Source organism: Melanerpes formicivorus, unplaced genomic scaffold (assembly GCF_026170545.1).
Source record: "Melanerpes formicivorus ecotype bairdi unplaced genomic scaffold, bMelFor1.0.p_v2 SCAF_15, whole genome shotgun sequence".
NCBI classification, from domain to species: domain Eukaryota; kingdom Metazoa; phylum Chordata; class Aves; order Piciformes; family Picidae; genus Melanerpes; species Melanerpes formicivorus.
The window spans coordinates 7,343,770-7,369,336 of record NW_027142367.1 but is presented as its reverse complement, the minus strand read 5'-3'; positions in this window follow the sequence as shown (position 1 = coordinate 7,369,336).

The following is a 25,567-nucleotide window of genomic DNA, read 5'->3' as shown; positions in this document are numbered from 1 at the left end:
AGGACCTTTTTCAGCCTCTGCGGTATCGGCTGAGGTTCACTCACTTGCAGGTCTCCAGGTGCTGTGCTCTGCGTGGAGCGAGACTCAAGGGCAGTAGGATGCTCTACAGGAATTTATGTGCACTCTGGTGGCAAGCCCATGGCCTATGTTTAAAACCTCAGCCCCCCTGCTGCAACATGAGGAATTGAGTGCTGACAGCATTTGAGCACAGCAAAGCTTTAGTATGTCCGTACTGCACTGGCAGGGGTGGTCAGTACCTCTTATTTAAATTCTAATTTCACTTCTGATATTACAGTGATCCTTAGAGTGCCATGGGGGATTCCCTGTCACTGCTGATGCACTTGTTTTGTAACGCGATACAATGGCCTCTCCACCAATGAGTTGACAGTTTAGGCCCCTGATCTCACACCTGTAAGCTTTGCCTCAGCAAACACATTTGTGGGTTTTCTTAATTTTTTTCTAGGTCACAAGAAATAGGTTACTGTACAGACACCCCCCAGTACATGCTTTATCAGGCAAGAGCAAATCTAAGCAGCATGTCTGGAGCACATGAGCTGAGTTGCAAACGCATAGGCAGTGTGTGCCTCTGAAGTCTTCGCCCATGGCAGGTTCCCCATGAGACCACTGAAGGCTGGACAGGAAGGCAGCAAGCCCTGCCACATGCATCAGTGTAACTGGAGAGCAGTGGCTGGGTGGGGTTTCAGGTTTCCTTACCATTTGAATCTCATAGTAGGGTCATCCAAAGGGCCATTGTTGTGGATTTTTTGTGTCTGATGCAGGCAGGTAAATCTTGACCTCTCATTATAATGATAAAACTCAGCAAATGCATTTGATCTTCACTCTAAATTTTGTTGGATTCCTCCCAGTCTGGACTAATAGTACTTTGAATCCCTGTTGGAAACATTACAACATTGGCCTGTGTTAAAGACCATGCATAGCTCATCTACAGTGGGAATTCACATAGGATTCAGCATGACAACTCCAAACAGTCTGGGAATTTAAAACCAAAATGACAAATCACCATCAAGGGAAGATATGAAAATCCACAGAGCCCCTATTACATTTTGCCAGACAATAGTCATGTTAGAAAATTCATTTGGAGCTGATCAGAAATAAAAGTAATGGGTGTTGAAGAAACACCTTGGAAAACACCTTGAAACTGCTTTGAGTCTTGGGTCATTGTGCAAGAACTTCATTTTGAGACTGGTCTGAGCAACTTAGCCACATACTGTAATGGACAGCGCTGCTGGCGTAACAGGGAGTGGCTGACCCAGGTTATTTACTCAACTGAAAGCTTCTGGTGTTTCAATGGGCACCATCATCTATTTCTTTTTCTGTCAAGAAGGATTCACCACACAATGCTTTGGGTCTGCTGAAAGCATCACTGTACCAAACTGAAAGGGATTCCTGGATCAGCATGTCCAGTCTCCAGCTGCCTTGGCAATCTCAGCATATTTCCAATCTTTAAAACATTGTATCTCAGAATTAGGCTTTCTGCCCTATTTTACTTGAGGAAAAAGGCAATACGAGTGGAGAAGACTTCAAGTGATGCAGAGATACTTTTTGATTGGAATTCAGCACAGCTGTGATCTCAGTGTCATCGCTTGCTTGCAACGACTCTGATGCACATAATTTACAGCAATAAATGAGACAGAACAGCAGGTATGTGTGGGCTGGAAATAGAAATTAGATCCAAAATGAGGAAGGTATGACAGCTTTGGTATACTTTATGCTTAAATAGTGCTTATAATTGTCTTTTTAGAATTGTAAGGGCAAATAAATAAGAATAATGTAGGAGACTGGCTACCCAGCATTCAAGTTTTCTGCTTTATGGAAAATACATTACGATGACAAGTATAGTTGTGCTGATGATAGCTTGGTTTTCTTCATTTTTTGATGTTTGGCTTCTTCCTTTTTGTGTGTGTTTGTTGGGTTTTTTTTAAACACAGACACACCTGAGCTAAATAAGGTATTTATAAATAGATTTTTTTTTTTTTTTTACCTTAGAGTAGGCAGAAGTCATCTTTTTTTACACTTGATGTGTTCCAATTAATTGTTATTTTCTTCATATCAGTCGGGGTGAATTGCATGCAGTCATCTGGCACCCAAGTGCAAAGGAGACGTTCAGGAAAGCTTAATTGTGCACATCATTTTCAACACCACCTCCCCTTTCAATTTTCTTCCGGCTCATTTTCTGTAAATGAATGACGACATGCCACAGTCACAAGGCAGGGCACCCAGTGCAAGTGTCTCTCTTCATTTGATTTTTAAAATGGTGGTGGTGAAGAAGAGACATGCAGTTGCATAGCAGAAACAGGAACCTCTCAGGCAGTTTGCACCCAGTCATGTTGCTCCTGTGACTCCATTCAGTAAGAAAATTCTTGGCAACAACCAATGAAGGCAACAACCTTCAGTCACTGCAGACTTTCCAAGCTTAAATATAACTTCTCAATCTGCTGCTTGTCATTGACCACCCAGTGCAAAGTGGCTGCTGCTATTCCTCTTATAAAGACAGAAACCTCTTGCAGATAGTGATGGCCATAAATTGCTGCCTGAAGCTCTGACATGTGACCCTACTAGGGTTTTTTTCCCTAACATGCTGCTGATAAAGAGTTAATGAACCTTTTCCATCAGCAGAGGTGTCTGTCATGGGGCTATGTTCCCCCGCTTCAGTTAAAGGCTCTGGCTGCAATATAAACAATAATTTTTCAAGTTAGCAAACTGCAAGGTGAATGTCAGAGCATCGTACTTTGGCATGTCAGATGCCTATTTTGATGTGCAGTAGAATTCAATCTTATTTAATGCTTGAATGCTCTTGATAAGATATAGTGATATTAGTGGATGTCACGAGTAGAGTGCACTCAGTGATGGAGTAACTATCATTTCAAGATCAGCTTCCACTTAAGCCACTCACTTTGTATGCTTCAGTGCAATGATTCAGATAGTTAAAACACAAGGTAACAGGGTTTATAAATACTGTAGAGAGGGGGAAAAAAGCATTGGCTCATGATACAACCAGGGACCCACAGCTCTCATACTGCGACGTAGTCCTGTGCTGTTCTTGTGCCACCTACTGACCAGTTCCTCCTAAATTTTAATTCATCATTTTCTTGAATGGAGTATGTTTCAGTTTATTTTTAAATGCAAATATTTGGTGTTGGGTTTTGCCTAAGAAATCCCTAGTAAATGCATTTGGTCTTCAGGGTTTGGTAATAAGGTCCAGTTTAGAGCTGAACCACTCTAACCTGCACTAGCTCAGTATAAGACCAGGATGGAGTGGGATCACAGAATCAGAATCATTTAGGTTGGAAAAACCTTTAAGATCAAGTCCAACCATTAACAGAATACTGCCAAGTCCACCACTAAACATTGTCACTGAGCACCACATCTACATTTAGTCACCACATGTACGGGTTGCATCTTGTCTATACCACATCTACACATGCTCTGTTATCCATCATGTCAGATCAGATGGTGATTTCTGTCCTTAAAAACGTCATTCCCTGCTGAAATAGTAATGATTGCAGATGTTCAAAACCAGAAGCTACCTAGAGAGTTTGCTTTCTGTTCATAGGTGACATATGGTTGGCATAGGACATCCAGTTTGCTTTCTGTACATACTGACATTGCTGAGCTACAGTGAGGCCTTGATGTCTTGTTCCCATAGCAGGGAGGGGTACTGAAATGCAGGCTGGAGATCTTCAGTCCCTGGGTGTGATGGCACAGAAGTACTTTTCTTCTGTCTTTCTAACTCCCTGCAATTGGGTACTGCCCCTCACAAGTCAGAAGATACTTTTGACTTTGTCATCAAAAGTCAAGGAAATAGCTTGGATAGGTGTCCCCTACTTAGGATATTCCTGAAGTGTCTGTGTGGAAAACATGTACTCTATTTTAGCTGTAAAGCTATGTGTTTGCACCTGTGCTTGAGCAGGTAAAAATCAAACTGGCGTAACACTATGAGCTGCTCTGCCACCTGGTGAAATGCCAGCTTTGACAATTGTCAGTAGGCTGGATATTGCTATTGCTCTGCAAATGTTTCAGATAGCTGCTGTGGCAGTTAACCAGTTGAGGTTAAAAAGGGTTATTCCAGCCCCCATCCAAACACTGACCATTCCAAGAGTGTGGACAAGCCTAGACTTGATGGTCTTTGAGGAGTGTGGCATCTACAAATAATTTCTCCAGAGTAATAGCATCAGTGAACTATCCAGGCTGCTATTAGTAGTCTGTTTAGAGCTTCTCATAAGGAAAGGAGTGATCAGAATGGCACCCTTTTCTACACGTGGTCTCAAATGACACTTTGCTCTGAGGCCAAAGCAGTCTTGGCCAGGCCAGGGTGTGACAACTGAGAAGTTGCTTCCAGCTGCAGCTTCCACCTCCCCCTCATGCCCTTTTCCAGCTGCACATTTCAGTGAGGCCATGACCTCACTGTGTATTTTTAAAAATATGTGGAAAATAAGCAAGCTTCCAGCTATTTTCATTGCTAAATGGGCTGCCTCTTGCAACTCTTTATTCATTGGAAAGGTAAAAAATGGTAAGATGGGATGATAGGCTTCTTCACGTGAATTTAAAACATGGTGGAAACTTCATACACCCTTTAAAGAGGATGACAAAGGGATCAGGCATAAAAGTTGTGTTTGGGGACACAATATTTTCTTTTTTAATTATATAAAGTTCATTATGTGATCTTAATTAATTAAGTGCATTTTACTTGTTGGCCTGTGGGCATTTTCTTCTAAAATTAATGGGATTAACCCTTCCATGAATCTCAAGTGGATGGTCACATATTGACTAAATATTTTAGATTGACTAATTATTTTAGATTGGCAAGAATTTGGATTACACTCCCAATAAACTTGCCAAGCCATTGTACAGCAAGAAGGTTTTATAGGTGGCTATGATAGCTTATTCTATGCTCAACTGTCCCACAGGACCTGCCACAAAGCATCAAGCATTTAGCATTTGGAAATAATACAATGTTTTCCACTTGCATACATAGATTTGAGTCAGAAACGCTGCAGGAAGCTCACCTCTGACAACAAAGCTTTCAGATTGCTGGCCCGGAATAACAGCAGGAGAGAGAGCAGTCATACCTCTTGAAATATTTATCTTAGCATTTTCCCATCAAACACTGAAAATACAGCTGCACCACTTATGGGTCAATAAATAAATATTGTACTCAAGGCACAGTTCTGTTGTTTCCTTAATCTTTTCCTAAACTTCCTTGGTTTCACTTGCAGACAGCTACCCAGTGCAGTAAAGCCAGCTTATTAAGTCAGGCTTTCAGGCCATCCAGACTTTCACAGGTGTGAGAGCTAAACCAACTGCTAAAATCCTTTCAGATGGATAAACTCAGGATGGATAAGATTATGTTTCTGCAATGGGGGTGCCTAAAATGGGAGCTGCTGTGACAGTGGAGCTCCTCTGGAAGCTCCCAGCACTGCAGTCTTCCTTCTTGCAAAGATGCACCCAAGCAAACACAAAAACTACACCGCAGATTTATGACTATTAAAAATCCTTGGAACACTTTCTTACAATTATATTGTACCTATGCTTTAACTAGATAAGTAGGTTTCACTATAAAAGCCTCTTAATCAAGAACAAGTATGCTCCTTATGTGAGGTTCATTCTCAAATTTACTGAGCTGCTTTCTAGCTTTTCCCTTGAAGCCTGTTCCCTTCCTTGCTCATTTAAAGTATCATTTCTGACAGCCCTTTTAATCATCTCTTCTATTAATTTAGTCTCCTATTTCTTGGGTTTATCCTAAATATTGTTTCTCTGTAGGGGAAGATTCTTCTTATTTTAAAATATGTGTTGATAATACATAGTTGTTTTCCATAGCCCCAGCTATAATTTTGTTACTCTGCATCCTTCTCTTTGAAGATATTTCTTGGCAGCTGTGACACCATCACCAAACTCAGCACTCCAGGAGCTTCACAACACACTATCACTATACAGTCCAGAACTTTATGTCCTTCTTTTGTATAGCTGTGTTTTTGCAAGCACTGTGGTATATATTGTCATACCACAAAGGAAACTCACACTCCATTTTTCAGTCTTCAAACCCAACTTTCTGGAGGTCAATTTATCTATTAGGAGTCTGATTTCTTATTTAGCTAAAAGTGATTGTTACTATGCTTCAATAATTTTTATTAATATCTCATAGATAAGGCATGGTTAGATATCTCATGTAACTATGACATAACTGGTTACCTTACACCAGTAAACCAGGTAGCACTTAGACTACTAATAAGATTTTTAAAGATGAGTTATTATTTACCTTCCACTGCCCCTTAAGATAAATTATAGCTTTTAATAATCCTGTCAGAAGGTACAGCTCACCTCTTGGAACAGACATAAACAAAGGCTCCACAGCTACTGCAGCTAATATTATATGAGGTCCCAGCACAGTCATAAGACTTCATGATGTCTAGCTTTGTAAAGCTGATTGAGGCCCTAATGGCACGACTCAAAGCCAAAGAGAGTTGTAAACCTGCATTCAGATCAGTGTATTCTTAAATTGAGGTTGCACAAGAGATCTGGTAGGAGAGAAAGAGGTTCAAATTACTCTACAGTCTGACACAAAATCTCTGTTCTGCTTGCTCATGACTCAGATGCTTTTACTTGCTGACTGCCTTATAAAAAAATCCCATGCCTGATGAAACATTTCTGGGCATTGTTTCTTCTCCTTTCCAAAACAAATGACTGTATAAAAACAATCTTTTAGGGTTATCGAAGGAACCATTGCAGAGAAGCAAAGACTTTAATTCAGTGCACTGTTGTGAAGACACATCAGTGGTCATCCAGGAAATAAAGAAATTCAAGTCTGCAAAGTCATATTTCAAAAATAGTTTGCCATCATTCCATAGGCACATCCAGTTTCTCCTGAAATTCTGAAACTTCCAGGCTTCAAAAGCAAAAACTGAAAATTGCATCCCAGATATTTCTAATAAAACTGCAAAAGGAGGCATCCTGTCTCTCCAGTTGAGTGGGAGCATTTGCATCACAGTGTAAATAAACTGTGAGGTAGGCCTGAGCTTCTCTTCAAATTGAAGATCCTGATAATATTTTTATTAAATGCTTTGTGGTCTGAGGCTTGGTTTGACATGTCACATAGCTTGCTGAGATAAGTGTAACTGGGAAAATGATAGAAAAAAATGAGATTGGAAGGTGCTTCTGGAGGTCACCTGTTCCAACTCCATGTTCACATCAGGGTCTGCAAAACAGACTGACCTCAAGTCAGTTAACACTTTCATTGCAAGCCTCTAAACTAGCCCAGTGAGCTGAAAGATGCTTTGTATTTCTTTTGTCACTATTATTTTGGTTCTTTTTTTCAGTAGGGAGGAAGTTTTCATTCAAAATATGAAGAAGTTAGGCATACCCTCTCTGGTATCTCTGCTTAAAATTCACCTTTCCCATGCTGATGTACAAATAATTTTCATCTGGTATCACCTAAACTCAGTGAATGGGCAGGAATGTCTGTTTCTCCCACACACACCCCTTTTACTCTATTACCTTGTCTTCCCAGCTCTGTCTGTAATCTGTTTTGCCTTCTGGGTGCTTCTTGTCTGCTACACAGACACTGAGAATATGAGTAGATGGCTAGCTACCCTTTGAGTATTTTGTTAGTACAAACCCCAGAACACTGAGTTCACTGAGTTCCTAGGTGTCAGTGCAATTTAAACAACAAAAATAAATCTCCACGTAGAAGTAAACACTGGGTTGGAGTGAGGAGTGTTTCAAGCCCATTAAAACTTCCACTTCCTTGGGTTAAAGAGATGTTTAGAGTCCTGGAGTTTGCTGATACAACAACTAAGAAACCAGAGGTTTTAAATGAATCTCAAAGTTTATATGTAAATTTTATGGCAGAAGCACAAACAACATCCTGAAGTACCCAAAACTCATCCTGTCTTCAGATTATGGTGGCCCGTTCATGCATTTCTTCTGCTTGCTAGGCTGAGGTCTGTCCTGAAAGGAGATGATAAGGAGATGGGGACCTACAGCAAACATTCAGCAATTACCCCTGTGAGATTGTACTAATATTTGTGCTCATGCAGGTCTTGCAAATGCTTCCAGAGGAGAAAAATTATTCCTCAAATTCTGGCAAAGGTCTGGGAGTGAAGTCTTGCAGTGAGATGACAGCAGCGGAGTCACCATCCCTGGAGGTGTTTAAAGGACGTTTGGATGAGGTGCTTAGGGACATGGTCTAACAGTTGTGTACAGGAAGATGCTAGGTTATGGTTAGAGTTGATCTTATGGTATTTTCCAACCAGGCAATTCTATGATTCTGTCATCTTTGAGCTATCCCTTACAGGGTATCCTGGTTGGAGCAGAAAACTCCTATCTGACTTCTAGAGGAGCAAAGCCTCCAAAGGTATTTTATCTCCCTAGAAGACTGGGAGTTTAATCATTTGCAACCATATAAAAACATAATCATAAGAGCCAAACCCACACTTATGCTGATATTTCTGTGACTTTAAAGAGCTAAATAAATGATGGTTAGGGAAATCTGTCCTATAGGGAATGGCCAGGTGATTCAACATACTGTAGGATTATTTTGTCTTTAGCACTTTCTGGCCACAAGGTGTCAATCCTCACCAACAAGAAAAACTAAGGGTTGCTACACTGGTCTCAAGCAGAGCTGCAGCAAAGTTTACAGCTCTTCCAGGGACAATGGCAGTTAGGGAAAGAGGAAATGAAAAGCGGTAAACGCAAAGAACGAGGGCAAACCTGATCTGCAAAGCCTTCTCCTTTCATCCTCTAAGGAGACCACACACTTGCTCTTCAGTATTAGACACACAGCTGCACTTTAATGGCTAATGGATTAAATAACAACTCAATTCCATTATTATTTTTCTGCAATATTTCAGTTTTTGTGAGATTTGTTAAAAAGTTGTACTCTCCCCAACATGTTTCTATATAACAAAGATGTGAAAAAAACTCAGGGAAAAAAAAAAGAGAGAGAGAGAGAGAGAGAGAGAGAGAGAGAAAGCTCTAGAGACACATCCAGAAACACTTAACACTTCTGAATAGCAAATGACAGAGGAAGAAAAAAAAAGAGTGAGAGAAAAAAAAATATAAAAAGGAAAGACAGGCTTTCAAAAAGCTCAGCACCATTTAAATGCCTGACAAAGAGTCAGATTTTTCAACAGTGCTTTAATAATAGAACCCCTTCTTGCCAACTGATGCTGTATAAACAACATTTTTATCTCCAGAAATCCTAACTGCATGAATAGTCCAGCTGAAATATGGCAAGGACATTTTTCCATTTTACCACAGCTAATGGACAGTTGTGGTGAAGAGGTTATTAAATTTATGAATATGAAATATGAATTATGAAAATATTAGTTTTATTAATTATCAAACTATTAATAACCGATTAATCACCAACTTATATACATGTTCTAGTGCACGTTCGTGAAATAGATTCCACAAGTGGCTTAGTGTTATGATTATAACTTAATTGAACTAGTTACAGACTATCTGTATATTTATATAATGAAGGGTGCTGTTCTGCCGCTTGGCCACTAGATGGAGACTCGGCGGGACGCGGGCGGCTCCTGGCTATACACAGCAATATTACAATCTTTCTATGTGTCAGCGCTTACTCTGCTAGACGCGGATACTTTGAACTGAGTGCTAATGGATGGAAAGCACGTGGAAGATATTCTATTCCCTCCAGACAACAAGGATCAGTCGTGGTCGGGGTCGGCCCGTGGCTCGCACGGCAGGGTGGGACAACGGTGGCCAGTAGGTGGGCTCGGACGACGCAGCAGCAGGCAAAGCTACGGGGGTTGGCCCAACCACAGCGGTTCTCGGGGCTGATGCAAACAGCCTTGGGGAGAGAATGCGGCTGCGTTAGGCGGCGGATTCTCGTTTACTGAGCTTAAAGGAGCAACAGGACTCTCGTAGTGGTCCCGGGTTCAGTGCAGTATAGGGACGAACAATGCTTTAGTCTTCCCTGAGGTTCACAGGGCTCAGAGCGGCATACGGCAGCTCCTCTCCCGCTACGGGGGGCTAGGCATATGTGGACTTGGTATCGATCAAGTCCCTTCTCCCCGGTAACTGGGCAGATCTTACCCTCGGGGGGTCAGTCCAGTCCTCTGGTGGCACGGTGGGCTCTCCCAGTCGGTACAACTGGCTGTAGCGACGCTGGATTCCTCAGAAACAGTGAAGGTCCTCCCCCTGGGCTTCTTAACAATGCAGAGGCTTTCAGTATGCGTGCATGTATAACAGAAGCTAACAACAATAAGCTCAATGGCAAAGGCTGCAGCTCGAGAGTTGCTCTCTTGAGCAGGCACAGAGACAAAGTGAATGAGAGGGCAACTTGTTTACCAACTGGGGTGATACTTATAGATTCCTCGAGGCTGGGCTTGACCAATGGGCACTCTCATAAACAACTGGCTTCAGCCTATAGAAAGCGTGAAGCTAGAATTATGCCCATACTTGGTGTTTGCACAAGCACTGCATGTGCTGGGTGCGTGATGGCCTGGCTAATGCCTTGGCTTTTGTCTTCCTCCTGGAGGAGGGGTAACTTGTGCACATGCTGGGACAAGATTCAGTATCGGGGCATAATGTGCCTTCACCACAACAGTGAGTTTCCTCTGAGTTCCCTGGGTGAACTTCATTTGCTCCGAGTGGTCATTCTGCATTCAAGAACTTACCCCAAGTGCCAGCGGGAGAGAAGAGCACTGGATTACCAAAGAGGGAAAATAAAAATAACACAGTGGTATTTAATGGATTTTTTTTTTTCCTGTGAACAAGATCATATGTGAACATGCATGGATTTATGCTCCATGGTGTTGTATTTCTTCCTGGAGTGGGGAGGATGAAAGCACGTTTGCCTCCCTTTAGGTATTATGGCCAGGGCTGGAAAAAAATGGAAAGGGGAGAAATTTCCTTCTGTCCAGTCACAGCAAAATATTCTCTTAGTGCATCCCCATGATACAAATTGACTAAGGCCAGTGTATTTTACTGAGTAGGTATCTCCTGACTTCAGTGCTTTTCACACCTCTTAGCACCCTTCTGCAGATAGCATAGCCACCAGCTCTGCTAGCTTCATCACAATCAGTTCCCCCATGTGGCTGTACCAGAGCCACCAGTTCATAGAATCATAGAACGGTTTGGGGCCATTAAAGGTCATCTGATCCAACCCCCTGACAGTGAGCAAGGACATCTATAACTCCATCAAGTTGCTTAGAGCCCCATCTAACCTGACCTTGAAGGGTTCCAGGGATGGAGCATCTACCTCCCTGGACAACCTGATCCAGTGTTTCACCATTCTCATTGTAATTTTTTTCCCCCTATATTTAGTCTAAATATTTCCTCTTTTCATTTAAAACCATCACCCCTCCTCCTGTCACAACAGGCTTACTAAACAGATTGTGCCCAACTTTCTTACAGGCTCCCTTTAAAAGGCTGCTATAAGGCCCCCCTACAGCCTTCTCTTCTCCAATCTGAACAACCCCAACTCTCTCAGCCTGTCCTTATAGGAGAAGTTCTCCAGCCCTTGGATCATTCATGTGGTCCTCCTTTGAATCTGCTTCAACAGATTAATGGCTTTGTGCTGGGGGCCCTAGATCTGGATGCAGTACTCCAGGGGAGGTCTCAGAAAACCAGAGTAGAGTGACAGAATCACCTCCCTTGATCTGCTTGTCACACTTCTTTTGATGCAACCTAGGATGTGATTGAACTACTGGACTGCAAGCACACAATGTTGGGTCCTGTCCAGCTTCTCATCCACCTGTACCCCCAAGTCCTTCTCCATAAGGCTGCTCTCAATCACAATATCCTCCAGTCTGTATTAATACACAGAATCACAGAACAGTAGGGCTTGCCAGGGACCTTTGGAGATCATCTAGTCCAACCCCCCCTGCTAAAGCAAGATACTGAGGATTGCCCCAAGCCAGGTGTAAAACCTTGCACTTGGCCATGTTGAACCTCATGAGATCTAGCAAGCTGTCACTGATAGCATTTGCTGATGGCTACATGGTCACACAGGCGCAGCCAGAGTCTGGATCTTGTTGGCAGGACCCCTGATGACTGGTGATGATGCCTAAGATGGCAGAAAGCCAGCTCAACTGTTGGAGACTTGATGAAGTTGGCAGCTCACGAAAACACTTTCTCATGCAAACCAAGCCTATTTCATGTGGAAATTATTGTCAGACAGTAAATGGTGCAAGCTCTGAGAAGGGTCTCTGGGGACAGCAGAGCTGCACTTAAGAAAGAAAATTAGTAAAAACTAGGTGGATCTTCCAAGGGAAACAGAAGCAAAGCATCATTTAATACCCTTGGGAAAAAAAAACCCAACAGGGAAAATCCTAAGTCTGGTGAAGCATGGGGTTGCTGCAGGAGAGATCACTTGCTGTTAGTGTTACTGGGATCTTAAAAGACTTCACTGGGCAGCTTCCATCCCTCCCACTTCTCTCTACCCCGTCTGGCCATGGTGTCTGTGCTTGGAGGTGTGATCATCTCCTGCTGCCTCGCAGTTCAGCAGCTTTGGCACATATTGCACTCAATGCTCTGATGTGTGTTGCATTAAATCCACTGGCATGTACCTGCATCTCCCTGGTGTATGCCATGTGCTAGCCTGGGCTGGTCCCCTTTCTGCATGTGGCAAGGATGTCTGGCACTTTTTCCCTGACACAGAGGTGAAGGTTTTGTGGCTGAACATTCTTGTTTTGGAAATACAGCATCACAGGGGCCTAATTCCTTTGCTGAGAAAGGAAATGAGTCGATCGGGTGTGTGCAACTTAGGAAGAGCAAGGAGGAGTAAAGTCTTTGTGTTTGTGGCAGTTTTCCCCTCCTTTTTGTTGAGTCACAGCTAAATAAACAAATCAAACAATCCAGGACAGCCATGGGACAAGATACAAAGAGCACTCTTATGTGCAGGTAAAGCACAAATAGGCTCTGCCAAAGGTCTAATAATATTTGTGTTCACACTGAGATGCTGACAACACACATTTTGCTGCTTATTAAAGAACATTAATTTCAAATTCAATCTGATGTAAAACTGGAAAGAGATTTGGCTACTCCCAGGGCAGCAGCAATAAACTAAAGGTTCACAAAGCAGCTATCTTGCTGGGAAATGTGCCTACAACAGTGCCCCTGGAAAAGCATAGCCAGCCCAGTTTGTGTCAGGCTGTTCCTACTCAGCCAAGGGGAGGAGGTGCCCAAACTCCCCCTGAGAATTGGCTCAGTGCTCCCTGGGATGATAGCAACTCTGGCTGCTCTGTTTGCAGCTGGGGTGGAAGCAGGCTGAATCTCCTCAACATTTAAAAAACATTGGGTTTTTTTTCTGACATCTATCTCTTCCCTCCCCAAACAAACAGGTTTCTCTTCTCCAAATCCCGTCCTTTGGGTGTCCTGCCATTGATGCTGCGGAGCCCAGGAGTCCTGCTCATTTCCTCTCCAGGGCTCTGACTGTGCTGAGGTGGATACTGAATTAGCTCTTCAACTTCTATTTTCACCCACAACCATAGTTGGCCATCTCTGCTTCCTCCCAGCCCTACCTGCAAATATTGCAGTATGAATACTGCTCTGCATATTAACTGTATGGGGTATTTTAAACAAAGTTATTTATAGCACTCATTCTCCATATATTTGGGTTTGAGGTATTGCAAGTTTTACCCTTTGTATTTAAATGTGTCACAGTTGAAAGTGAGGTAGTGAAAGTGGGACCATCTGTCTGCTTGCAGCACAAGGAATAGCATTGCCAGCTTCATGCTGCCTTGAATAGAGCTGGTCAGCATGGCTCTCCTCTGATGCCTGGGGACCTTGGTGAGGCTTAGCACAGCCCCTCGCTCTCTACAGACCCCTCCATCTGCCACCCCATTTATTTAAGGTCATATTTGTAATCTGTCTGTACACCCATCAGAAACACAACTGTGCTCACCAAATGATTTAGTGTCAATTGTCTGGCAAAGATTTTAAGCTTCTGTTATGCTAAATGTAAATGAGCATATGTGTAGCAGTGACCAAGGTTTCCTTCTATGAACCTACCTGGGAATATGAAAACTCATTTGTCTGCCCAGACAAGCTCACCTGTACAGAAAACTCAACAAATCCATGCCATGCATACAGAAAATGTGCAGGGGTATTTTTTTTTTTTCTATTGAGGTATGTAATATATTTTTACTGGCCATGTAGGAATGTATAAAGTCAATGTGAACACCTGATGGGAGTTACAGAGGTGGCCTTTGCTATTTGCATCACATTAGGCAGGTCTTGTGTCTGATAGGATTTTATGCAGATTTGTCTGGTAACATGCTTCAAAAAAGCATACAGCAACATTTGCATATATATTTTTTTAAAGAAAGTAAAATTATACCAGAAGGCTCTGCATGCACACTGAAACAAAGAGGCTTTCTTAAAAGTAGGAAAACAACAACAACAAACCAACCAACAAGGAATCATAGAACCATAGAATCAATAAGGTTGGAAAAGACCTCAGAGATCATCAAGTCCAACCTATCACCCAACACCTCATGACTAACTAAGCCATGGCTTCAAGTGCCACGTCCAATCCCCTCTTGAACACTTCCAGGGATGGTGACTCCACCACCTCCCTGGGCAGCCCATTCCAATGGCCAACAACCCTGTCTATGAAGAACTTTCTCCTCACCTCAAGGCTAAACTTCCCCTGGTGCAGCTTGAGACTGTGTCCTCTTGTTCTGGTGCCGATTGCCTGGGAGAAGAGAGCAACCCCCAACCTGTCTACAACCTCCCTTAAGGTAGTTGTAGAGAGCAATAAGTCAACCAGGCAAGGCCAGTGGTAGGCCATGGTCATTCCTAGGAAGGACTCTTGTGTGTGACTTGGTATGCCATAGCAAACCCTCTCTACACTGTGTGCCAGCGGAGGCCATGGCCTAGGTGTTTGATGTTGGAAAGCAATGGAATTTTCCAAAGCACAAAATCTAATGGGTTATTATAAAACAAAAATAATTTTTGACCTCTTGCTGAAGAATGGGGAGCTAATGCTCTCTATCAGCAGCGAGCTGCTAACGCATTGAAAAGATGACGCTGATTCCTTGATGGCGGCGCAAATGAATTAGAATGAGGGAAGGAAAATTGTCATCGTGTACTGAGCACCTCATAATTTTGCTGTCAGCGGAAGAGCTGAGATTACTGCCATCAGCAGATAATACACAGTGAAAGGAACCAAAAGCATCAAGTTGCAGGAAAAAAAAAATAAAAAGAAGAAGAAAGAAGAAAGAAAAAGATGAGCATGTGTGCAGTGAGGCAGGGAAGAAAGAACAGTACTGTTCTGAACAGTAAATTAACCACTTAGGGGGAGACAGAAGATTGCTAAATGCTGCTGGATCCTATCTGTGGAAATGAAGATGAAAAGAAGTGAAATACAAACTCATCCCTGACACAGCTTTGTTTTACTGCACGTAGTGATAATAAACGGATGTATTTATGCTTTGAGAAACTGCATTACAGAAAATGACAGCCAAGGCTGGCAACTGGGGAAAATGTTTCCAAAATTCTCTAATCCAATTCCTGAGTAGATTTTGAGTCCATTGGGGAAGTAACCACTTCATAATTGTTTTCAGAGATCATTACATCACTTGAACTTGATGAGAACTGGCACTTGTATGCTCAAAGCAGACTTGGAGCTGATTGCGAAATAGGCTGTTCTTGTGCTAGTTTATTATGTAAATAATCCAGGGGGGGGGCAGAAATTACACATTTGACCTATACCACTGGTTGAAAAGTGCTGCTTGCAAATTGTGAATGTTACAGCCAGCCACAGAGTTCCCTATTGACCTCTTTATTTCCTGGTCTAAATACTGTGGTTGTGTTTCTGCTTCCCTAGCTGGGAGCATCTGTAACTGAGATCAAAATTGAGCTGAAGATTAGAAACTGCAGATAGTTATTCATAAACTTGTGCTTCAGAGACAGATGACTGTTTTCTGAATAAGTATGTGAGTAATTATTTTCTAATAACCAATACATTTGGCAAGTGTGTGGCCTTTTCAATGGTGATTTGAAATTAGAGAAATGAAAGACTTGTCTTAAGCATTCCCTGTGGGTTTTTCTTGGGGCATCTGCCCTTTGTGACTATTATGTCGGTATCATGATATTCTGACTTGTTTTTCATTTGGATCTTGTCACCTGGTTTACAGTGGTCCTGCAAAGAGTGTTAACAGCCCGGTGTTGTGGGTTAACCCCAGCAGACAGTTTACTCACACAATGGCTTACTCACTGCCCCACTATGCTGTGGGATTGGGGTAGAATAGGAAGGGGCACAAGTGAGAAAATTCATGGGTTGAGCTAAATACAGTTTAATAAGTTAAAACAAAGGAAAGACCAAAACAAACCCAAAAACCAAAGAAAAACATGGAAGCTAAGAAAAACAAGTGACAAAACTACACACAATTGCTCTGTACCACCAGTTCCCAAACAACAGCAGCCCTGGAAAACTCCCCCTCAGCTTTTGTTGCTAAGCACAAGGTCATATGGTATGGGATATCCCTTTGGTCAGCTGGAGTTAGCTGTCCTGTCTCTGTCCTCTGCAAATCTCTTGCCCACTCTCAGCCCACTCACTTGCAGGGCACTGTGAAAAGCAGAGGAGGCCTTAGTATGCTGTGTATGCACTGCTCACAACATCCTCATGTTATTACCAACAACTGTTTTCAACAAAACTTCTAAGTAGCACCATACAGGCTGCTATGAAGGAAATGAACTCTGTTCCAGCCAGAACCAGTACACCCAGTCATGTGACTATGAAATGTGGCAACAGAGTGAGCAGAAACCTCTTAATCTGGTTTTGCTGATGGCGTACCATGGAACTGCAAGGCAGAATTTCCTTCTGCAACCTCCTCATACTTGTGGCTTATCTCAGGAATTTTAAAAGTGTTTTTCCTTCTACTATTCTCAAAATGCTCGTTTGGCACTGCTGCCTTGAAGCCACTGCCTCTGCAGCAAAACATCCAGTGATTTCATGGTGCTGGAGAAATCCTCTGAGCACTCCTCACTGTGCAGGGGAGAAGAGACAGAGAATGCTTCAGCTAACTCTATGCTCTAGAAATAAGCTATGCCAGGAACCATACTCAGACCCTGGAAAGCAAACAGCTGCACTAAAAAGCAATTCCCTAGTTTGAGTCCGCCAAGTGCCACCTAGCAAACAACCCTCTTCACCATGCAGGGGAGGAGACATAAAGAATGCTTTGGCTAAGTCTATGCTCCAGAAATAAGCTCTGCCAGGAACCACACTCAGCCCCTGGAAAGCAAACATCTGCACTAAAAAGCCATTTCTTGATTTAAGCCTGCCCAGTGCCACCTAGCAAACTATTACTGCAGTGACTAAGGTGCTCTATGTACCCCTTTGAAGGCTAAGGGATTTCATTAGCACAGATACAAGCCACCCCATGCTCCTTATTCTCAGCACTCAGCAATATCACTGGGCCATTCAATTTGCTAATACAAATACAGCCTTTCTTATCACATATGTGATGTGGAGATGCTTCTCCTTCTTTTTTAAAAGCTACTTACATGAATTTTACCTCTCCTTTGCTGAAGAGCAGAACAACTAACTGTGAGTGAAAAGTGAGGCTGGTCAGTTGGTACCCTGAGGGCTAAGATCAATGGCAAGAACCATTCCTTTCCCCTTCAGTAAACCAGAACCTTTTAGCTCCCCCCTTCAGTGGGGCATTTGCCCTGAAATGCCAGCCATGTTAAGAATTAGAAATAGGGCTTGTAATTAATAGCCTAAAGATAGTATTTTTTCAGTAAGACTGATTAACTGACCATATTTGGAGGCAAATCTACTCAGAACACATGCATGTACACTAATGAAAGGAGGTTGTGCATTTTGGTGGTAGTTCTGTTGCATAGGTGTGTTTTATATCAGGTTTGAAAAATGATGATTAGAACCTGAAAAGCAGAGCTTTTAAAAATAATTTGCTCCAAATCATTAGTGCTATATAAGGATCCAGAAAAACTGGTGTGACTTCAGCGTTGCTGTGTTAGTCAACCCTTATGATAACATCCTGTTATAGCCAGCCCCGGAAATGGCAATATTATTTTGCCAGCAAATTCCTATTACATTGCAGTATCACATCTGATGCTGGTTTATATTAGGCATGAGCAGCTAGAATGTTCTTGCTGCTCGCTCATGTTGCTCTCCCCACTTGCTAATTCCTCTGCAAGTTATTCATAAAGCTTTCCTAAGTTGTTCAGGGATGCCTGATGTTGCTTACTGTATGGAACAAAACATCTAGGACAATTCTGAACACTATGGAAATGGCAAGGAGATCCTCTAGAAGTATCTTGAGAATGAAGAGATGTGGATTAAGCAGATGGATCATGTGGTACATAAGGAACTTGCTGGATGCTGGCACTCAAAGAGTTGTGGTCAGTGGCTCAGTGTCGAAGTGGAGACAAGTGACAAGTGGTGTTCCTTAGCAGTCAGTACTGGGTCTGGTGCTGTTTCACATCTTTGTTGGCAACATGGACAGTGGGATCAAATGCACCCTCATCATCTTTGCCAACAACATCAAGCTGTGTGGTGCAGTTGACATGCCGGAGAGGCTGGAGAGGTGGGCCTATGCTCATGAAATTCAAAAAGGCTAAGTGCAAGGCCCTGCACCTAGACTGGAGCAATCCCAAGCACAAATACAGGCTGGTTGTAGAATGGATTGAGAGCAACCCTGAGGAGAACAACTTGGAGATGCTGGTTGATGAGAAGCTCAACATGACCTGGCAATGTGCACTTCCTGCCCAGAAAGCCAATATCCCAGGCTGCATCAAAAGAAGTGTGATCAGCAGGCAATTCTCCTTCTGTATTCTGCTTTATTGAGACTCCCACCTGGAGTACTTTGCTATGGAGTGCTCAGCAGAAGGAGGACATGGGTCTGTTGTAGTGAGTCCAGAGGAGGGCCACAAAGGTCATTACCTTTCCTGTGAGGACAGGTTGAGAAAGTTGGAGTTATTCAACCTGGAGAAGGCTCTGGGGAGACTTCATAGCACCCTTCCAGTCCTTAAAGCAGGCTGACAGAAAATCTGGAGAAAGTGACAGGAAAGTGTTGGGAGGGGGTGAGGAGAGGGGGGGATTTCAACCCCCCGCAAAAGGGTAATGTCTTTAAAATTGAAGAGGGTAGATTTAGATTAGGTATTAAGAAGAAATTCTTCACTGTGAGGGTGGTGAGGCACTGAAAAATACTGCCCAGAGAGGCTGTAGATGCCTCATTCCTGGAATGTTCAAAGTTGAAATGGGATGTAGCTTTGAACAACCTAATTTAGTGAACTATGTTCTTGCCCATGGCAAGAGGGTTGGAACTAGACGATCTTTAAGGTCTCTTCCAAACTCAAACCATTCGATGATTCTATGATTTTGTGGTCTCATCTTCACATGGAGCTCTCCTGAAGCCAGAGGCAACAAGCATAGATTTCACAAGGTAGGTGCAATCTTGACTGCAAAGAAATGAATGCCCCAAAATAGCACTGGACCAAGCATAACAGTACTCTGATCTGTAAAAGAAACAAAAGACCAACACATGGTTGATATTGAGCATCACTCTGCCAAAGGTCTGTAAATGTTTTACCAGCTTAAATGGGTGCAGGTTCTCCTGTAATTCTGCCAGTCTTCTTTTTATTCATCATATATATGTTCATCTTTTTCTGCTCCCAAGGCAGCACAGTGCAAGATAACTTTTTCTCCACACTTCTCTCTCTTCCCCTGACTCAGGCTATCACGTTGTGAGCTGGAGATTTATGTCTTGCCATTTAGGCTTAGCACACTCTCTTAAAAGTGCTTGTTGACAGACTACATGGTCAGTGACCTCTCCAGAATGTTCTACTTCTGAGACACGTTTTTCAGATCTATTTTGAGAACATATTTTTTGTTCATCAGATATTGCTGACTTGAATGGAAGGTATTGGTATTGATGGAAAGGCTGCTAGTAGTTTCTGGCAGGGAAGAAGTAAGAATAGTAAAGGCTGAGAGAGAAGCTCAAACTATGAAAAAGGAAAGAAAGAATCACGTTCAGTTTGAAAATTAGGTCACAGCTACTCCAGATTTATTTTTGTACAGGTTCATTTCATTCACTTCACTAGTCACAAAGAAAATCTGTCTTCTTTTTCAGTTACTTCAGACAGTACAAATGAAATCTGTGGAGAATGTTTCACTACCTTGGTTCCAGGGGATAGCCAATCTCACAGGGATGACAGAAACCAAATCAAGGCATGTTTTTTCATTAAGCTGGAGTCAGTGGTAACAAAAAGATGCTTGCTGAGATACTGGACATGATGAGAGCCTTAAGTGGAGGAAGAAGAGTATTTCAGAGACCCTAAAAACTGTGCAGCTTGACTTAGTGACAGGTGAGCCAAGGAACTGCAACAGTCGCATATATGTTTTAAATGCTTTTAAATGTTACATTTCCCTTCAGTATCTTGCTAAGTGTATTCCATGTCACTGGTAACGCTTGGTGCAAAGCAGAGGAAACTAGGATGCCAGTTTTGGCTGCGTGTTTGGGAACTGTCTGCTTTTGCTCTCTAGTTCCACATCTGGAGTCATAAAAATTACAACAGTGTCTAACCAAATGTAGTGGGATATGCAGAGGATTATGCTTTCACGTGAGAGCTAAGTAGCTGAAGCAGATGAGCTCTTAAGAAACAACGATTCTGGTTTTATGCAAATATGCCTGCAAAAAAACGAATGAGGGAAAAGGAATATGGAAATAGATGATATAATAATACAGTAGAGTAACCAGAATTATTCTGAATAGATTTTTCTTATAAAGGTTTTAATGAGGCGTCAGCTGCTCTTTGTAATTCTCTTCTGAACACAACCATCAAAGTATGGCTTATCAAAATATATATCTTGGCTGCTGCATTTATAGTCAGCCTACTTAAAATGGAGACAAAATAAGAGTTTTTGTGTGCAGGGTACTGAAATAATCATAAGAGCATACAGCAAACCAGAGTAAGGGGTTTGAAAAAACTCGGTCACTGGTAACAACAGACTACTTCCGAGTGTGCCATTTCCTTTGCCAAAGCAGTGACTGGTGAGGGTCACACATTCTTCTCTTTCAATTTTGTCTCAAGTGGTGAAATCCAAAGCAGATATTCCAGCAATATAAGACATATTTATTATTGTGCAGTTAGCTAACTACTTGCTTTCTGCTTTTTTTTTTTTCCAATTAATGTTTCATATCAAAACATCCCTAAGTCCTGGAACACCTACAGGCTTCTGAACAGGTGTGAGTGATGTGAGGGGTCCAAATATCACATTTAATAATGTCACCACATAGACAATGAGCATAAAGATATTTATTGGGTAAAAATTACAACAAATCAAACAAAAAATGGAGAGACCTCATAACTAGAAGTGCTATACATTATTTTTAGGCTGAGTGGAAATAAAACTGGCATGTGTAGGTGAGCTTCATGAACTTCTGAGTCTAGTCATAATTGGAAATGCATGTCTTAATTTTGTTTCCAGTGTTTCCTTAGACTGGCAGGTCAGCTGCCCCTTGGTCTTTAAAGTACTTGCAGTGACTGAAAAGTAACACTCCCTTAAACTGTACCTCTCTTGGAGGTGTGTGGCTGGCTGGTGTATGAGAGAGCACAGCCCAGTTCTGTCTGCATTCAACCAGGGCAGTAAGCAGTATCTGTGGAGTTGCACAGGCATAGCTGGGGAAAAGTCATCCCTTTGATTTGTTCTTAGAAATGCAACTAGTGAGGCTGGGTCATTTCAGTTATATTTAGAGCTATTTTATGCCCTGTTTTTCATGAGAGCTTTTGATGCACAATGCAAAGCAGCTTTGCATATCAGGATGGGTCATCTGGTTCCTCCTACAGTACTGCTCTGCAGCAGGATGACTGCAGGGTGTGATGTCAGTGTTGGTCTGACACCTGCTGTTGGCAACTGAGATCTTTCCACTGGCTTCAGCAGCAGTAGGATCATGCTATTGATCACATCATAAAATTAATGACATCACACTATTGCTTCTCAGGAAAAAAGACTGATATTCTCCAGTGCCAAAGCCATAATCCAAGTGGTAGAGAAACTGGCAGGGAGGACATACAGCAGTTCAGACTATGAACACCCTACTTTATAACAGTGCTCAGCTTGGTATGAACTCATATTGACACCTGCCTTATCTGCAGGGGAAGACAGGATTTAGGCTGAAAAGGAGGACAAGGGAAAGAGTCTGGAAAACAAGATGTTATACCTGATGTCAATTCAGGGTGTGAGGTGCCATGATAATAGTATAGACCTGCGAGAGGTCAGAAATTCCTCAGAAGTTCTTCTGTACAATTAATGGTTAACCTGATGCATGAAGGCTGCAGTTTTGAGGATTATTTTTTGCTACCACATCCCTCTTTGTATCAAATTTCTCCCTGATCAATGTCTTCTGAAGCTCCTAGTTCCCACCCTGCTCTATTTCTATTGGTTAAATAGAAGCTGTGGATGCCACAACACTCCCTGCAGCCATCTAACTCACACATGATCCAGCCCACTACTCCCATCAGCATTTCTGTCATGCCAGAAACTACAACAGAGTAGTCACAGTATCACAGTATCACTTAGGTTGGAAAGGACCTCGAGGATCATCGAGTCCAACCTATCAACACAGACCCCATGACTAGACCATGGCACCAAGTGCCATGTCCAATCTCCTCTTGAACGCCTCCAGGGTCGATGACTCAACCACCTCCCTGGGCAACCCGTTCCAATGACTAATGACTCGCTCGGTGAAGAACTTCCTCCTCACCTCGAGTCTAAACCTCCCCTGGCGCAGCTTGAGACTGTGTCCCCTTGTTCTGGTGCTGGTTGCCTGGGAGAAGAGGCCAACCCCTTCCTGGCTACAACCACCTTTCAGGTAGTTGTAGAGGGCAATGAGGTCACCCCTGAGTCTCCTCCTCTCCAGGCTAAACAATCCCAGCTCCCTCAGCCTCTCCTCATAAGGCTTGTGTTCAAGGCCTCTCCCCAGCCTTGTTGCCCTTCTCTGGACACGTTCAAGTGTTTCAATGTCCTTCTCAAACTGAGTGGCCCAGAACTGGACACAGGACTCAAGGTGTGGCCTAACCAAAGCAGAGTACAGGGGCACAATGACCTCCCTGCTCCTGCTGGCCACACTATTCCTAATGCAGGCCAGGATGCCATTGGCCCTCCTGGCCACCTGGGCACACTGCTGGCTCATATTCAGGCAGCTGTCAATCAGTACACCCAGGTCCCTCTCTGTGTGGGAGCTCTCCAGCCACTCTGACCCCAAAGTCTTAAGAGAAAAAAATACCTCTATAAAACTGTGCTGTGGCAGGGAAATCAGTTACCCTTTGAATGACTTTTAAAATTACTTCATTTATTTTCTGCTCTGGCAGAAGACAATGTAGCTTCTTCCCATTTTCCACCTGCCTGCTGCACACGTGATACACAATGCTGTGCTATGTCTGGGATGTGATCCTAGCTAGGGTGTCCAAGTTGTGATCATTCACACCAATACAGGTAATATGAGATTAGGAGGCCCTGTGGCAGACACAGCAAGGACTGATGCTTGTTCTGACCCACTTCACCTTTCAGGTTACAACACAGTATAACAATTTCTCACACTGGTACAGTATGGGAAGTGGTAAGGAGACACCAATGGGCATGGATGACTTCCTTTAGGGGGCTGAACTTCAAGTGCCCTTACCTCTGGAGAAGATGTCTGTGACAACTGCATCTCTGTTGAACTGAGAGTGAGGTTCCACAGGAAGGGGTGAAAATCACACCCTATAAAGCCAGAAAACTCTCCATGGCTTTGCCTGTAAACTGTGGAAGAGTCTCCATTTGGGAGGATCTGGGAGTTGATTGGGATATCTGGAAAGGTGGCCCAGTCCCCTCTGCACAGGGAGGTGGACCCTCAGGATTGGAAACATCCTTCTTATTGCAGGCCAGACCAATAGCACCAATATCTAGGCATTACTGTAGTTGGAGGAGCAGGAAGCAGCAGCCTGCCAGAGCAATCATGCTCTGCCTCTTGTCCAGGGAACAAGGAAGGGGAGTAATTTGCTGTTTGAACTTGGCCTTCAGAGCACAAATCCACCTGCGTTTAGTCTGTACCTCTCCTCTAACTTGAACCAGGTCCAGCGTCCTAGGCACCAAAGCAGGAATTACACAGTAGCCTTGGCACTGCTGCTTCATCAGCCTGTAGCACTGGTGATTAAAAAAAGCAAACCAAAACAAAGGAAAAAAAGCCCTGCCTGATGCCACTATTCAGTCTTTTTTATTTTTTTGACACATCCTGGACTCTCCATGCTGGCCATCTCATGGGGCAGGAAGCCAAGATAGAGGGGATGCTACCAGTACCCCATTGCTGTAGGTAGGCAAACAGGCCCGGAAGGAACACACCATTTTTGCAGCTGATGCACGCTCAAGGGCCTGTGTTTGTTTGATAGCAGCCAAGGAACAAGGGCCACACTTCAAATACTGCTTCAGATAGAAACGTGGCAGTGTAAGAAAACAGTCATGCTTCATGTATAAGCAATCACAGGTCTGAAAATGTGCATTTTTTGAAGAGTACATGAATAGTGATGGAAGAGAAGATACCTTTCTGTAGGTATTAGCTGAACAGAGGGCATGAGTTACTTCAGTGTGGAGGTAACTGCATGAAATTACATGGCCTTGCTTATGCAGACATAATGATCTGATTTTTCTCTCCTGAGCATTAGAAAAAACGTGAACTTCTCTGTTGTTTCCTGCCAGAAGACACCCATTTTCCTTGGTGGAAGTTAGCTTGTGTGTACACAGCAAGCAAAAAATACAGTTTTCTGCTGGGCTATGAGGAAAGATTGGCAGGAAAGAAAGGAAGAGGTCAGCACATGTTCTACACACATCAGAGAAGGGTGCAGACACAGCGAGGAAAATGGAGCAGAAGACCATCAACGGAAAAGGAAATGTAGTGAAAATTGGATATACACATACATGTCCAGGCAAGCTTTGATTGATATTGCTATCTATTAAAAGTGCACAGCTTCTTTACTATGTTCTTTTACTAATGCATTCTTTTTTGTTGTTGTTTCTTTTCTTTACAGGATGGCTTCATTCATTACATGTAAACAGAAAAATGGAAAGAGACCAAATTGTACCCATTCCTATAGTGATCCTGTCTGCACTGGGAAAATCATCTCTGATGTTATTTAGAGCTGGCTGATGTCATGGGGAATCATAATAAAATCGTTTGACAAGTCCCACCAATTTCAAACTGTTAATTGTGTTTCTTCTGAAGACCAGGTTGTGCAGTAGTCCCTGAGACAGAGAGTACAGCAGTGTAATACTGTACCAGCAACTTAACTCTTCTTGGATTTAGGCTGTTGCCCTCACTGAACCTCTTTCGGGGTTCTTAATTAGACAGAAATTTGATATCCCAGATCCTTTACTCACTTGTAGAGTGCTTGAAATAGGAAGTTTATGCAATAATCCACCCCTTCAGGAAGGAGGGCTACCAATCAGAGTCCTGCTGCAGTGAAAATCATCCCTTTCATTAAAACTAGGCATGCTACCAGAAGCAGCCAAAGGATTTCCAAAGCTGCCGAGCCACTTTCTTCGCTCTCACCCAATAAACGTCTTTCTGTCCTTATG